The sequence below is a fragment of the Schistocerca gregaria genome, chromosome 2, assembly GCF_023897955.1.
Source record: "Schistocerca gregaria isolate iqSchGreg1 chromosome 2, iqSchGreg1.2, whole genome shotgun sequence".
Classification (NCBI taxonomy): domain Eukaryota; kingdom Metazoa; phylum Arthropoda; class Insecta; order Orthoptera; family Acrididae; genus Schistocerca; species Schistocerca gregaria.
In genome coordinates this window covers 782,350,424-782,364,237 of record NC_064921.1, presented here as the reverse complement: position 1 = coordinate 782,364,237, position 13,814 = coordinate 782,350,424, and the positions used below count along the sequence as shown (strand labels likewise).

General features: G+C 38.8%; 1 protein-coding gene and 1 non-coding gene across 6 annotated transcripts in view; one reads left to right on the top strand and one right to left on the bottom strand.

Annotated features, from left to right (window-relative positions):
* The window catches only part of LOC126335033 (NAD kinase-like), a 904,299-nt gene that overhangs the window by 249,875 nt on the left and 640,610 nt on the right, over window positions 1–13,814 (top strand). The window lies entirely within an intron of this gene.
* On the bottom strand, window positions 1,396–1,514 carry LOC126337520 (U8 small nucleolar RNA). Its single transcript, XR_007565091.1, has one exon. It is a non-coding gene; the product is annotated as a U8 small nucleolar RNA (small nucleolar RNA).

Genomic DNA, 13,814 nt, shown 5'->3' with positions numbered 1-13,814 from the left:
ATATGTAAATTATTGAATAAATACACCAAGCTGATCACGATTCACGGAATTTACATGACGAAATAATACCTGAAAGAAACTGGAATACAGTAGGTTGGATTTCAACATGCATTTGCGTATGATATTTCCTTTAATTAATTACTTGGATATGTTTTCCGACGTTTGTTAACGCTTAGCTACTATGGATGATGACAGGAACACAATTACTATGGCGAGGTATCTAAGACAGCCTTTTTGTTTTTATGTATAAAACCGTTGTTTGGGTGAATATAAATTTTCGTGACTTCCTGTTGTTCGAGATTTACTTATGTAAATTTGCATTTTTAACATTACAGAATTTTTAAAAAATTGAAAACTAAAATGCAGCGTAATTTGCAGTTTATTATTTTATGTATTAGTAAACTAACGGGGCATAGTTACCTCTCTACTAACCATTATCATCAGGGATATGGTATTACAAATTCTCAACATTACTGCATGGAAAAACATACTTCACTTGCGACAAATTGTATTTGGTATGAGCTCTGAAATTACTACTTATCTTTTCAGCCTTAGAGCGGTTATTCCACCCCATATTTCTATCAAGGGAGAAATTTCGCCAAATTTTTATTTTAAAAATCAAGAAGAATGTGATTACCTTATGCATTCTTCTGAGGCCCTGAACAAAATTTTAATTGCTTATAGTCTGCATGCATTTCAGGCAGATCCTCCTGCAATTAGCCACGCAGTCTGAGGCTTCTTGTCAGGGTCTGCGCGGCTGATCCCTGTCGGAGGTTCGAGTCCTCCCTCAGGTGTGAGTTGGTCCCATAAGATCTTTGCAGTGCAGGCAAGCGCAAGAAGTAACAACTTCTGTTTTTTTCTATCGAAAATATTTTTCTGTTCTTATGGAAGAAGTACGCTTTTCCATCGTCTGTGACTTGTTCACGAGTTTTTCTTCCCCATTAGTATTGTGATCACGAAAAATCAGGTCATTATCACTGTCATCAAGTCTTCATCTGAGAATTAGCTGAGGTGTTCGATAACACCTACACCAGTCTCTTAATAGAAAACGTTGCATAGAAGGTCTAGCTTTCCTCACCAAGGAGAAACGATAACGTTAAAAAATAAACACACGCAAACACTATGGCAGATCTGCGAGATCTATCAAGCCTTAAAAATAAGAAAGAAATTAAAAAACAAGGTGAAAGAGTCCACCTTACAGGAGGTATGAAAGATAAAACAAAAAGCTGTGGCGATATCTGAGTGACGTGTTACGAATTACACTTTTATTGTATGTATGTATCTGTCGTTCACCAATATAAATGGTGCTTCAGTACAATGATCGATTTCGTTAAATTCATACGAAAAAATGGAGCTATGTTTGATATTTAATTTGTTGTCTTCAGTGAGAGTAGTATCAGATAAGTCGGTTGAAGAGCGTTGCGATGTCCCTTCAACCGCGTGCAATGAATCACAGGATTCATCTTGCACTTTCATCATATACTACAGTTGGTCAGGATTGACCCCACTGAAGACAAATTCAGAACTGTGAACGTGTGTTACTTATAGTGTAGTGTACGTTTCGTTCTGGGAGAGTGTGCTAAGCATAACTCTCAACATATCCACTCACTTGTAAGTTGCAGCAATCAGCGTGGTATAAATAGAAAACATAAAAAGTAAAATTGCTATAAATAAGTGGAAAATATTTTCTACGCCATTTTTGTCACTACTTTTTTGCATGTGGAACTCTTTTTGCGGGTGCAGCGCACCTGTTGAGCGTTGACGGAACTGTGTAGTTACGGACTGTCCCGTGGTAGCGCTGATGCTGCTCTGTGGAACTAGTGCCGGTGACTGCCGCTAGAGGTTGCAAGTATTCACTAACGGCAATTTCGGCGGCAGGGAAAGGTGACGGAGGATCGTAGGAACACGTGGATAAGTTACAAACAACTGTTACATGGCGGTCAGGCCTTTGATTTTCAACAATAGCCTAGTTCTTCTGTCCTTGTGGCAAATACTGTTGTCATTTGTGTTTCGTTTACGTTTAAAATGGATAACAAATTAAAAAGTGTAAGTTTGAAAGGGTAACAGGATTTAACAAAATCACAAATTAGTGTTGTGTCGACGACAAGTGACCTGTGTGTAGAGAAAACAAAATGAAATAGTCTGATAATTGCATTAGGTTTGGATTTTCATATGAAGACTCCCATATGAATCATTAAATTCATCTTAGCTTTGATGGAACCACGTTCAGGAATGGACAGCTCAATTTTAAGTATCTCGATTTCAATAACTATTCATATATTTAACTGAGTTCTGTAGTATACCAATCCATGGAAACAAAATTATCAATAAGTGTGTTTATAAAATAGGAAATTTAATTCTGATCTTAGAAAGTCCCATTTTTTAAATTGTTGAAATGAATGGGCTACATGAAGTACCTTCTACCAAATTTCCTTCGAATAATTATGTAATCGATAGGTGTAAACAGTAGTTTCAAAATATATTTTCCTACAGTGGACCAAACGAACAAGTTTGTAGGAAGAAAGTAACTAAAAAGTTTTAGTTCATCTAGATAATTCTGTTTATTTACGTAAATGAATATTCATTGTAGTGCGAACATAATTAATATACATTGGTGCAGGATGATAATATTGATATCTCCTTGGCACACAACCTTTCCATGTGGTGCCGTAAAATATTCTTAGAATTATTCTCGTACTCCCTGTGTATCACAGGAAGGTCTTCGAGGTATCTTTGAAAAAAATCGTTAAGCCTGTATAGTTGCGAGTAGCTTCTCTCCACTCTCGAAGGGTAATTACACAATTATCTACGTCTTCTGTATCGAAACTATTTGAAGGTGAATAAATAGTTCTGGACGTTGCACTTTGTCTTAAAAAATTATGGAGATACGTACAAGTTGTAGCTGTTTCAGCTTTCTCAACTTTAAGTAACAATGGCTTCCTAAACACTCTAAAAACAGAGGACATTATTCCGAAAGCGTTTTCGACAGTAAGTTGTGCGCGAGAAAGTCGGTACTTAAATATTCTTTCCTCTGAGCTTGGTAACTGACCAGCATACGGTTTCATTTTATTTGTCGTCATTGGAAATGCCTAGTCCGCTACTAAAACGTATGGTGTCAGATTTTCGCTTCCTGTAAGATATTCTGGGGAGGAATGTTAATTTATTTTCCGTTAAAGCTGTATGAAATGAAGTGTTCTTAAAAACTCTGATATGCGACCCTGACAACCAACATGCACATACTGAAAGCAGTAATTTGCGTCTGCAATCGCCTTTTTTGCAGTTAATATACTCACTTCGAGAATTGGCAGGACATAAAATTTGCACATGTTTGCTATCCATGGTCCCACACAGTGAGGGAAGTTCCATTTCACTTCGAAATTTCTGGCAACATTCTTCCATTTTCCCAACTTATTCAGAATGACGACACAGAAACAAAAGATGAAGATGCAAGTTAGCCTTCTGAAGGCAATGTGCGTCGAACACCAACTACGTCTCATGAGAAACACAGAGAAAGAGAATTATTAAACCCAAAAAAAGAATGGCTCAGGAAATGGAGAGAGATGCTCGAGTTGAGGAAGCTTACCAGACTGAAAGCTGTTAACAACAGATAAATGGAGTGTGTATGGAGAATTCATCGCCAATGAAATGAGGAAATTTCCCCTGACAACACAAACGTAGTTGAAGCATATCATTGGAAATTTGCTATTCAGAGCAGCGTGGGGGGAGTATGGGAACCGAACTCCCAGCATCACATCATTACCGGCTGTCGTATCGGAAAACAGTGCAGAAATAAGCTGTCCAGAAGCTAACTGTGAAATTATTTACGTTGACAATGACACTGGTGAGAGCGAAGAATTCACTTAAGTACCAGGTGCGCCAGAAGAGCGCCATCAATTTTTGAAATTTAAAAAAAATAAGTGAAATACTTTGCACCAGTTACTTACTTACTTAAAAATGAAAATAAATTATTTACATAAAGCGAGTATCGAATGTTGTGTACTTACCTTTATGTATTTCTTCAACAGTGATGAAATAGCTTCATATACGTCTGGCACTATGAGGGAAATAGCAGAATATGATACTTTGAATGAGCACATTAGTGACTTGTACGAATCCCCAGTGGCTAAAAATCGTAACACGATGGCCCGTCGAAATCTTGGTGAAATACTGTCTTAGCAATTGGTATCTTTCTTTAGAATATGAGGTGTAATTAACTGTAGTAAATTTTAAGCATTCACTGGACATTCTCGTAAAATTACTAAATAACGCACCATAATCTGCAGCTACTCGTTCGTGGGCCTTCTCTAAATATTCATCTCTTCTACCATCGTTTCCTTTTCCATTTATTTTCATTTCCATTGTTAGCTGCATGTGTGATGACCAAGTAAGCAGCCGCCGCAATCACTTTATCACCCATGTTCCTGCAAGACCGACTCATTGTGGCACAAATTCTAAATTCTATTGCTTTGATATAAATTAACCTGCCGCATACAACATAGACCGCAAGATGTTGCCTTTTGTAGCATACTATAAGACGTCGCACGCCGCATTTCCGTAGCATGCCACAATGTTGCAAGATGTCGCCAGCCGTAAACGAGCCTTAAGAAACTAAACACTAGGCCATATAAACAAATTTGCTGATTTTTCTACACGAAAAGCTAACGAGTGGAAAAATTGGTAACTACTTTTGTATCCGCTGTAAACAGTGACAAAGAGAATACTCTTTAAGCGTCTTATTGCATTCGCTACAGCACTGCTAAAATTGCAAAGCCTCATTCCAACAGCTGAGGATTTTTGGCGGCCATATATAAATGATGATGTGCAGTGCATGCTTCGAGAATCTTTCACAAAAAAGGTCATTATGGTACCTTTGTTCAACAATACGATCAACCGCCGGATTTATAGACAAGTCAAATTATGTCGAAAGTGAAATTTTGGAAAGAGTTCGTGCGAGTCCTTCTTTTGCGATTCAACTTGACAAATCTACTGATGTTGTCAATTTATCCATTTTACTTTTCGTCCGCTGTATTAATGAGGAGTCCGCAGAAGAGGAACTACTATTCTGCAGATCCTTAAAAGAGAGAACTACGAGAGGAGATATATTTAAGTAGCCGACGAATACTTTCGCGAAAATTCAATGGAATGGACTCGCTGAGTAAGCATTTGATAAGACGTAACCAAGTCTATGACGGCGTTATGCTGGGTTTGTTGCCAAAAGTGAAATCGGTAGCGCCAAACGTTTCTTGGGCACGCATGCCCGATGGATTGAAATCTGTGCTGGACGATGCAGTGAAAATAATTTTATTAAGGCTCGGCCTACAAATTCCCGTACCTTTGCAATGCTGTGTGAGGAAATGGGAAGCACTTAACAAGCATGTTATTGTCTCACATTGTAGTTAGTTGGCTATTGCGAGACACAACTATTTCCGGAATGTATGAACTTTGTGAAGTTAACATTTTTGTCACCAGCCATATCTTTAAGTAAGAAAGTGCATGGAAGATGAAATCTGACTTCACACATTAGCTACTTTGGCCAGACACTTTCTCAAAAATTAACAGTTAAACTTATCTCAAGGGGTCAGATAATAAATAATAATGCCGTGTGACTAGGGCCTCCCGTCGGGTAGACCGTTCGCCTGGTGCAAGTCTTCCGATTTGACGCCACTTCGGCGACTTGCGCGTCGATGGGGATGAAATGATGATGACGAACACACAACACCCAGTCATCACGAGGGAGAGAAAATCTCTGACCCCGCCGGTAATCGAACCCGGAACCCCGTGCGCGGGAAGCGAGAACGCTACCACAAACGTTTATATTGTGCAAGACGTATCGAATAATTAATTTTTAAAAAACTGAATTTTTGGGAAACATTTGCTTCCACCGCCTGGAGTGGAATGCATTAAAGTTCACCAACCTGCAGTTTTTTACATTTGTCCCCTGCGCACAAACAGCACGTAGGTCGTGAATCCGCAATCTTGAGGTTGTAAGAAACTCTTTGCGAGAAACTGTTATTTTAGAAATGAATTAAATTCCCTATAACTTTTTTTATACGGAATACCACTCGCTTTTTATTAACAGAACACGAGAAACTTCACAGTTACATTCCACCTTAGAGTTACGAATGAATTGTATTCTTCAACAAATTTATGAACTGTATATTTCCGTAATTAATATCATTCTGTTCTCAAATATATGTTCAACAAACCATACATTGCTAGCAAAGTCTTAAGTAAGACCGACCGAACACTGCCGAACCAACACTGATGTTACAGTCGAAACACTTCGCCCGCCATCCGAATTAGGCTCGATCCGAAGATTGTCTGCCTTTTCGTTTAGCAACTGTTTATTATTCTGCTGGTTATTATTACGTGTTATAACAGAATGATAGCACGCTATTGAGAGATGCTTTAAATTTAAATTCAAATAAACACGTTGTTTAGTTTTTCTAACATTAATAATAGAAGATTGTCATTTTGGCGCGCAACTTCCGAACGCAGCAGCCAATCACGGAGAAGCATCACAATTTAGGCGGTCATTCTCACGAAACCCGCACCGAACAAACCATCTGTCATCTATACCTCACACGACATTACGTAATTTTGCCATAGCTGCCATCTCAACTGCTCTAAAAAGAGCCTCTTGTAGACGAATATGATGGCTGCAAAGCCAGAAATATTACACAGCCCCCTCCTTCAGAGATTTCCAAAAAATGATATGTTATTGCAAACATTGGAAATAAACAAATTTTTATTAATTTTTCAGCTGTCATCTCTCAAGAGTCACACCATTCCACTATACTTGTCATTTCTGATTGTTTTTCAAAAGTTGAATCTACATTATATTTTTTGATTCTCAGATTATTAATCAACTTATATAATCATAAACTAAAAAATTTTGTGATTACACAAAAACTAATCGTTAACCACAATAAATTCTTGTATAAACCTATATCCCAAAACCATTGATATTTAATTACACTTTCTATACTAATTACATCATCCTTTAAATAGTAAAGATTTACAAAGTACTGTCATTCTGCACCCTTGTGGTATTGACAGTCTGTTGTTAACTTACAAATTACCGTTTCTACTGAATACTCCACAGCAGTCTTCTATTTCCGAGAAAAATTTCATTCGCAACATTTCATATTGCCGTTAAGCTAGTATCGGAGCATTGTCCATTAAATTCAACAAAATATTTATCGAGAAGTTACATTGCTATACAATTCCTATCGGTGCATTGCCGTCCATTAAACTCGACAAAATATTTTTGTACACTTCTTCAGTATTATGTCGGCATCATGTCGTTATGCACTTATTTATGTGAATGCGTCATAAAGACGTCCACTTCACATGGTTGCAAAGAAAATAAACAACACCTATACTTTTCACAAATACGTGGAGACGGAAGAACTTTGCATTCACACCTTTTACCAGAACATACTCAAACAGCCCACAACAGAAACGCATACTGATGATGCTGTTGTCCATAATGTGGTCTTGCTTTGTGAAACTCCACACTTTCCGAAGTGGTGTCGAATTCTATAACTGTCAGTCCATTCTCCCTTTTCCAACCCCAGATTACAGCTCCAGTACAATTCCATGAAACAGTACAAAATGCCTTCAATTAATTTACTAATAATTTTAAGCAAATTTTAAATAAACGTGTTTTTATACACTGTTACAATATAAATACACAATGTTTTGTTTGGATTTAATGCGTTTATAAACAAAGCCAATGTTTACGTTGTACTGCGAGAGTGATTGTTTTGGTCGCAGCTGTTGCTACGTACAGTTGGGACATTGCCCTTCGCATTCTTTAAGAGCTTTGTGCTTGCTCGTACTGTCTGTTACTTCGGCAATCACACATTCCACTTACCGGCGCTACCTGCTCTTTAATTCGTACCTACGGAGGCTTACAATCGTCAAGAAAACGTTTTTGAACCTTGCTTCAGTCATAATGCACAAACCTTCACTTACCAAATCGTTGTTTCATTCCATAGTATGAGACATCATTCCTTCTACATTAGTGTGTCATTGTTTGCTACAAAAAGTTCTAGTCGGACTCTATTCATGTAATGACAGTGTATTTTTTACTGACTTTCACATAGGAGCATTGTGTGACATTGTAATCTGTAAGGGGCTAATTATTCTTAGCTAGTCATTTATTACACCGTTCTTCCATATTTAACACCAGTGTGTGTTTTTACTCTCTATACTTAATATTACGTGGCGTTCTATTTAAACCTTATTTACTACGTTCATTTCCTACGAGATCTACATGTCAGTGTTGTGTTACGTCGACAATATGTCTACTCCCTTTGTATTTCATAAAATAGTTGGCGGAAAGTACTTCATCCATAAATACTACTTAACGGTCGACTTACGCGTTGGCTTGCCTTTCCTCCCTCTCTCTTCATTAATGATTGGCCGACTTACCTGTCGCCTAGAAACCATTCTTTCTCCCATCTTCCTCTGTGCAAATAATTGGCCAACTTTTATGTCGCCTAATAATTATAACTTTCCATTTACTATAAACTTCTTTGGCAGGACTATCCTAGCCTATTAATTATCGTAATTCACTGCAGCGGAAACCACTTCGCCTTTTCAATTCATACTAAAAAGTAACGATATGTCTATGACAAAATGAACATCGTCTCAAGACAACATTTAGTTATTTCCATTATTTTTGTCACCAGAATTGCTTCTATTGAACACCTGGTTTAGCGTCGTCCTCTCCTGTAGCCTTCAGCTTATTTGTATGCGTTACTTTATCTGTTACATATATTAGCCCTCCTCTTACTTTAGTATTCTTAAAATGTTTTCAACTTAAAAGATTTGTTTATCATTGTTGTAAATATTTAAAAATTGTTCCACTACATATTTTATGTTTTTTTGTGTGCATTAATATGGTACTGGTTTCTTGTTGTAATCATATAATGTGCTCTCTTCTACGTCTACATCGACACTTAGGAAATTACATTGAAGTGTCTGGCAGAGGGTTCATCGAACCACCTTCACAATTCTACATTATTCCAGTCTCGTATAGCGCGCGGTAAGAACGAACACCTATATCTTTCCGTACGAGCTCTGATTTCCCATATTTTATCAAGGTGATCTTTTCTCCCTATATAGGTTGGCGTTGAGAAAATATTTTCGTATTCGGAGGAGAAAGTTGGTAATTGGAATTTCGTGAGAAGATTGCTCCGCAACGAAAAACACCTTTGTGTTAATGATGCCCTACCCAAATCATGTATCATTTCAGTGACACTCCCTCCCCATTTCGCGATGATAAAAAACGCTCTGCCTTTCTTTGAACTTTTTCGACGTACTCCGTCAAGCCTATCTGGTAAGGATACCACACCGCGCAGCAGTATTCTAAAAGAGGACGGACAAGCGTGGTGTAGGCAGTCTCCTTAGTAGATCTGTTACATTTCCTAAGTGTCCAGCCAACAAAAAGGCAGTCTTTGGTCAGCCTTCCCCACAACATTACAACTTACGTGGATGGCCTCACACTTTTCGTTATTTAGGGTCAATTACCAATTTTCACACTATACAGATATCTTTTTTAAATCGCTTTGCTTGTTTTGATCTTCTCATGACTTTGGTAGTCGATAAACGACAGCATCACCGGCAAACAACCTAAGCCGGCTGCTCAGATTGTCTCCCAAATCGTTTATATAGTAGATAAGAAACAGCAAAAGGCTTATAACACTGTCTTGGGGAACGCCAGAACGGAAGTATTTTACAAATCGAAAATATTTCAAAAGGAATGGAACGAAGCTTTTCTCCGGTGACAAATTTGTGCCGCTGAAGGCGTGGCGAAAGTATCACCCAGAAGAGAATGTGAAGCCGGACTCTGCTGCTTTCGTCGTAAACAACAGCGTAGGGCGGGTCCAGATGAAATGCGTTGTGACAGCAGTAATAGGACTGAAAGATGTCCGGCTGCACGCAGAATCACGTAAGGCAGCATCCACCCATGATAAAGTAATAATACCGACGGTGAATTGCTGATGGGACTAGTTAGCTGCCGGCCGGGGTGACCGAGCGGTTCTAGGCGCTACAGTCTGGAACCGCGCGACCGCTACGGTCGCAGGTTCGAATAATGCCTCGGGCATGGATGTGTGTGATGTCCTTAGCTTCGTTAGGTTTAAGTAGTTCTAGGAGACTGATGACCTCAGCAGTTAAGTCCCATAATGCTCAGAGCCATTTGAACCCTTTTTTTTTTCTCAGAGCCATTTGAACCATTTTGAACTAGTTAGCTTATGACACAAATCGTATTCAGAATAAGCGTTATGAGATGGAAGGTGCTGTTTCAACAACAGTTACACAATTTTGCAAAATACTTCAGGATAATTATTTACAGACTATAATTCTACATTACTATCTGTTGAAAAATTTCTTTACGCCAGTCTTTCCAAAACTGTTTTTGTTTCCAGCGCCCGTAACACAGAATACATGTACAGGATGACTGTTAATATCACAAACTGCAGGGACAGATTCCTGACTGAAAATAGCAGAATAAACTGTCATATGAACATGTGTCCGGAAATGGAGGGTGTGCGTGTAACAACAAATCTTCCCAGAACACTATACAGGGCTGTTTCGCATCCGCGTCACAAGAGGTGTTCAAATTGGACTTCATGCCATGAAGTGCACGCGTTCACACGTCGGATCATGGATTGCCGCACTCTTTAGCACGTTCCGGCCTCTCTCCGAAGAACGCCACAGGCGTAGAACCGGGTCTTCCAAATATGGTGTCATAGTCTGCCACCTCTTTGCACATTCGTCCTTCTGAAAAGACCCGTGATCACACAAACGCCCAAAAAGCGCTTGAAATATTTTCTGATGTGCCTGGTGTCTATGAGTACGCGTTTTGGTAAAGCCGTTCTACCTCTCGACCGTTTCCATCTGCTTGACTGCGCACAAACACCATTTCGGCTTGCCGGCCGGAGTGGCCGTGCGGTTCTAGGCGCTACAGGCTGGAACCGCGGGACCGCTAGGGTCGCAGGTTCGAATCCTGCCTAGGGCATGGATGTGTGTGATGTCTTTAGGTTAGTTAGGTTTAAGTAGTTCTAAGTTCTAGGGGACTGATGACCTCAGATGTTAAGTACTATAGTGCTCAGAGCCATGTGAACTCATCTTAGAAGATAGTTTAAGGACAGGTAGACCTACGTATTTAGCATTTTTAGACTCAATAGAAGTCTTTTGACAGTGTCGACTGGAATACTCTAAAATTCCAAGGGTGGCAGGAGCAAAATACAGCGAGCAAATGGCTATTTACAATTTGTATGTAAACCAGATGGCATTTATACGAGTCGAGTGTCATGAAATAGAAGTAATGGAAGTAATAGTTGTACCCTATCCTCGATGTTATTCAATATGTATATCGAGCAAGCAGTAAAGGAGACAAAAGAAAAATTTGAGCTAGGAATTAAAGTCCGGGGGGAAGAAACAAAAACTGTAAGGTTTTCCGATGACATTGTAATTATGTCAGAGACAGCAAAGGACATGGAAGAGCAGACGAACGTAATGGACAGTGTCTTGAAAAGAAGACATAAGATGATCACCAAAAGTAAAAAGAGGATAATGGAATGAGGTCGAATTAAATCAGGTGGTGTTGAGGGAATTAGACTAGGAAATGAGACATTTAAAGTAATAGATGAGTTTTGCTATTTGGGCAGCAAAATAACTGGTAATGATCGAAGTAGAGAGGATATAAAATGTAGCAGTGACAAGAACAGCGTTTCTGAAGAACAGAAATGTGTAAACATCGAATGTAGATTTCAGTGTCAGGAAGACTTTTCTGAAATGGAGTGTAGCATGTATGGAAGTGAAATACGGTCGATAAACAGTCTAGACAAGAAGAGAATGGAAAGTTTTTAAACGTGGTGCTACAGAAGAATGCTGAAAATCCGTTTGGTAGATCACGTAACTAATGAGAAGGTACTGAGTAGAATTTTTGAGCAGCGAAATTTGTGGGATAATTGGACTAGAATAAGGGATCGTTTTGTAGGACACATTTTGAGACATCAAGGAGCCACTAATTTGGTACTGGAGGGAAGCGTGGGAGGTTAAAAACCGTAGAGGGAGACCAAGAGATGAATACAGTAAGCAGATTCAGAAGGATATGGGTTGCAGTAGTTACTCGGAGATGAAGAGGCTTGCACAAGATAGAGTAGCAAGATAGAGTAGCAGTGGATTGAAGAACACAACAACAAAGACGTAATTAATGGAATATGGAGCTTGGTGCTCGCTAGAGAACGTCTTAAATGTGAAAATCAAATTGGCCCTCAATTGTGTTAATACGTTCATTTTCGCACGATCATAACTGTTTGGCTCTAGAACTTAAATTTATGGGTTGTTTATTCGTTCTCTCTGTGACAAAAAAGTCTAGTATTGCAGTATTTTTTGGCCACCACTGTAGCACAGTTTGGGAACTAGTATTATGTGCAATAAAATGAGCATTCAATGAGGAATAACTTTAAACAGCTCTTAGAAACAGAGCTGTTGTCAACATGATTTGCATTTCCATAAATCACTCCTTTCTGTTGTACAGCTGAATTCATTTTCCTCGTAGTATTGTGCTTTTTTATATCACTGTTTCTTTTTGACTTTCGGGTTGTTGGCAACAAATCTGATCAGTGAATACTTTAATATTTCAGCTCCTCCGCAATGGGGGCAGTTCGTCGGCAGATAATGACCGCTCTTGTGCCAATTTTACAATAGTGGGACAATATAAAAAACAAACAAGTAGACAAATTTATATTTAAAACTGTCGTTGGAAAGCGTGTTTATGATTGAAAAATGAAAGAATGTGATGAAATAGAACAGCAGAGCAGGGAGATTATTTGTTCAATAGTTAAGAACACGTACTAGGGTGGTTTGAAAAATCTGGTAAATTTCCATGAAAGAACATTTTTGTTGCGCCTTCATTGTAGGTGAGGTTGATTCTACCAAGGATCGTATGAAGAATTTCAACAGTGTATAGTTCATTGTTGACAGCTGCCAGAACTGGTCATTGTGAAGACCGCGATTGAAAATCCGAGAAAACAAAGTTTTGTACTGTTTTTAAACATTTTCATTTGAAGGGTTGGGCTCCCGCACGAATCTAAACAGAATTGGAGGAAGTTCACGCGGACTCTGCACCATCATTGAAGGCCATTTACTTTCTACATCTACATCTACAGGAAAACTTTGCAAATCACATTTAAGTGCCTGGCTGACGGTTCATCGAACCTGCTTCACAATTATCTATTACTCCAATCTTGTGTAGCGAACGGAAAGAATGAACACCTTTATCTTTCCGTACGAGCTCTGATTTCCGTTATTTTATAGTGGTGATCGTTCCTCCCTATGTAGGTCGGTGCCAACAAAATATTTTCGCATTCGGAGGAGAAATTTGGTGATTGGAATTTCGTGAGAAGATTCCGTCGCAACGAAAACGCCTTTCTTTTAATGATTTCCAGCCCAAATCCTGTATCATTTCTGTGACACTCTCTCCCATATTTCGCGATAATACAAAACGTCCTGCCTGTCTTTGAACTTTTTCGATGTACTCCATTAGTCCTATCTGGTAATGATCCCACACCGCGCAGCAGCATTCTAAAACAGGAAGGAAAAGCGTAGTGTAAGCAGTCTCCTTAGTAGGTCTGTTACATTTTGTAAGTCTCCTGCCAATAAAATGCAGTCTTTGATTAGGCTTCCGCACAACATTTTCTATGTGTTCCTTCCAATTTAAGTTGTTCGGAATTGTAATTCCTAGGTATTTAGTTGAATTTACGGTCTTTATATTTGACGTATTTATCGTGCAA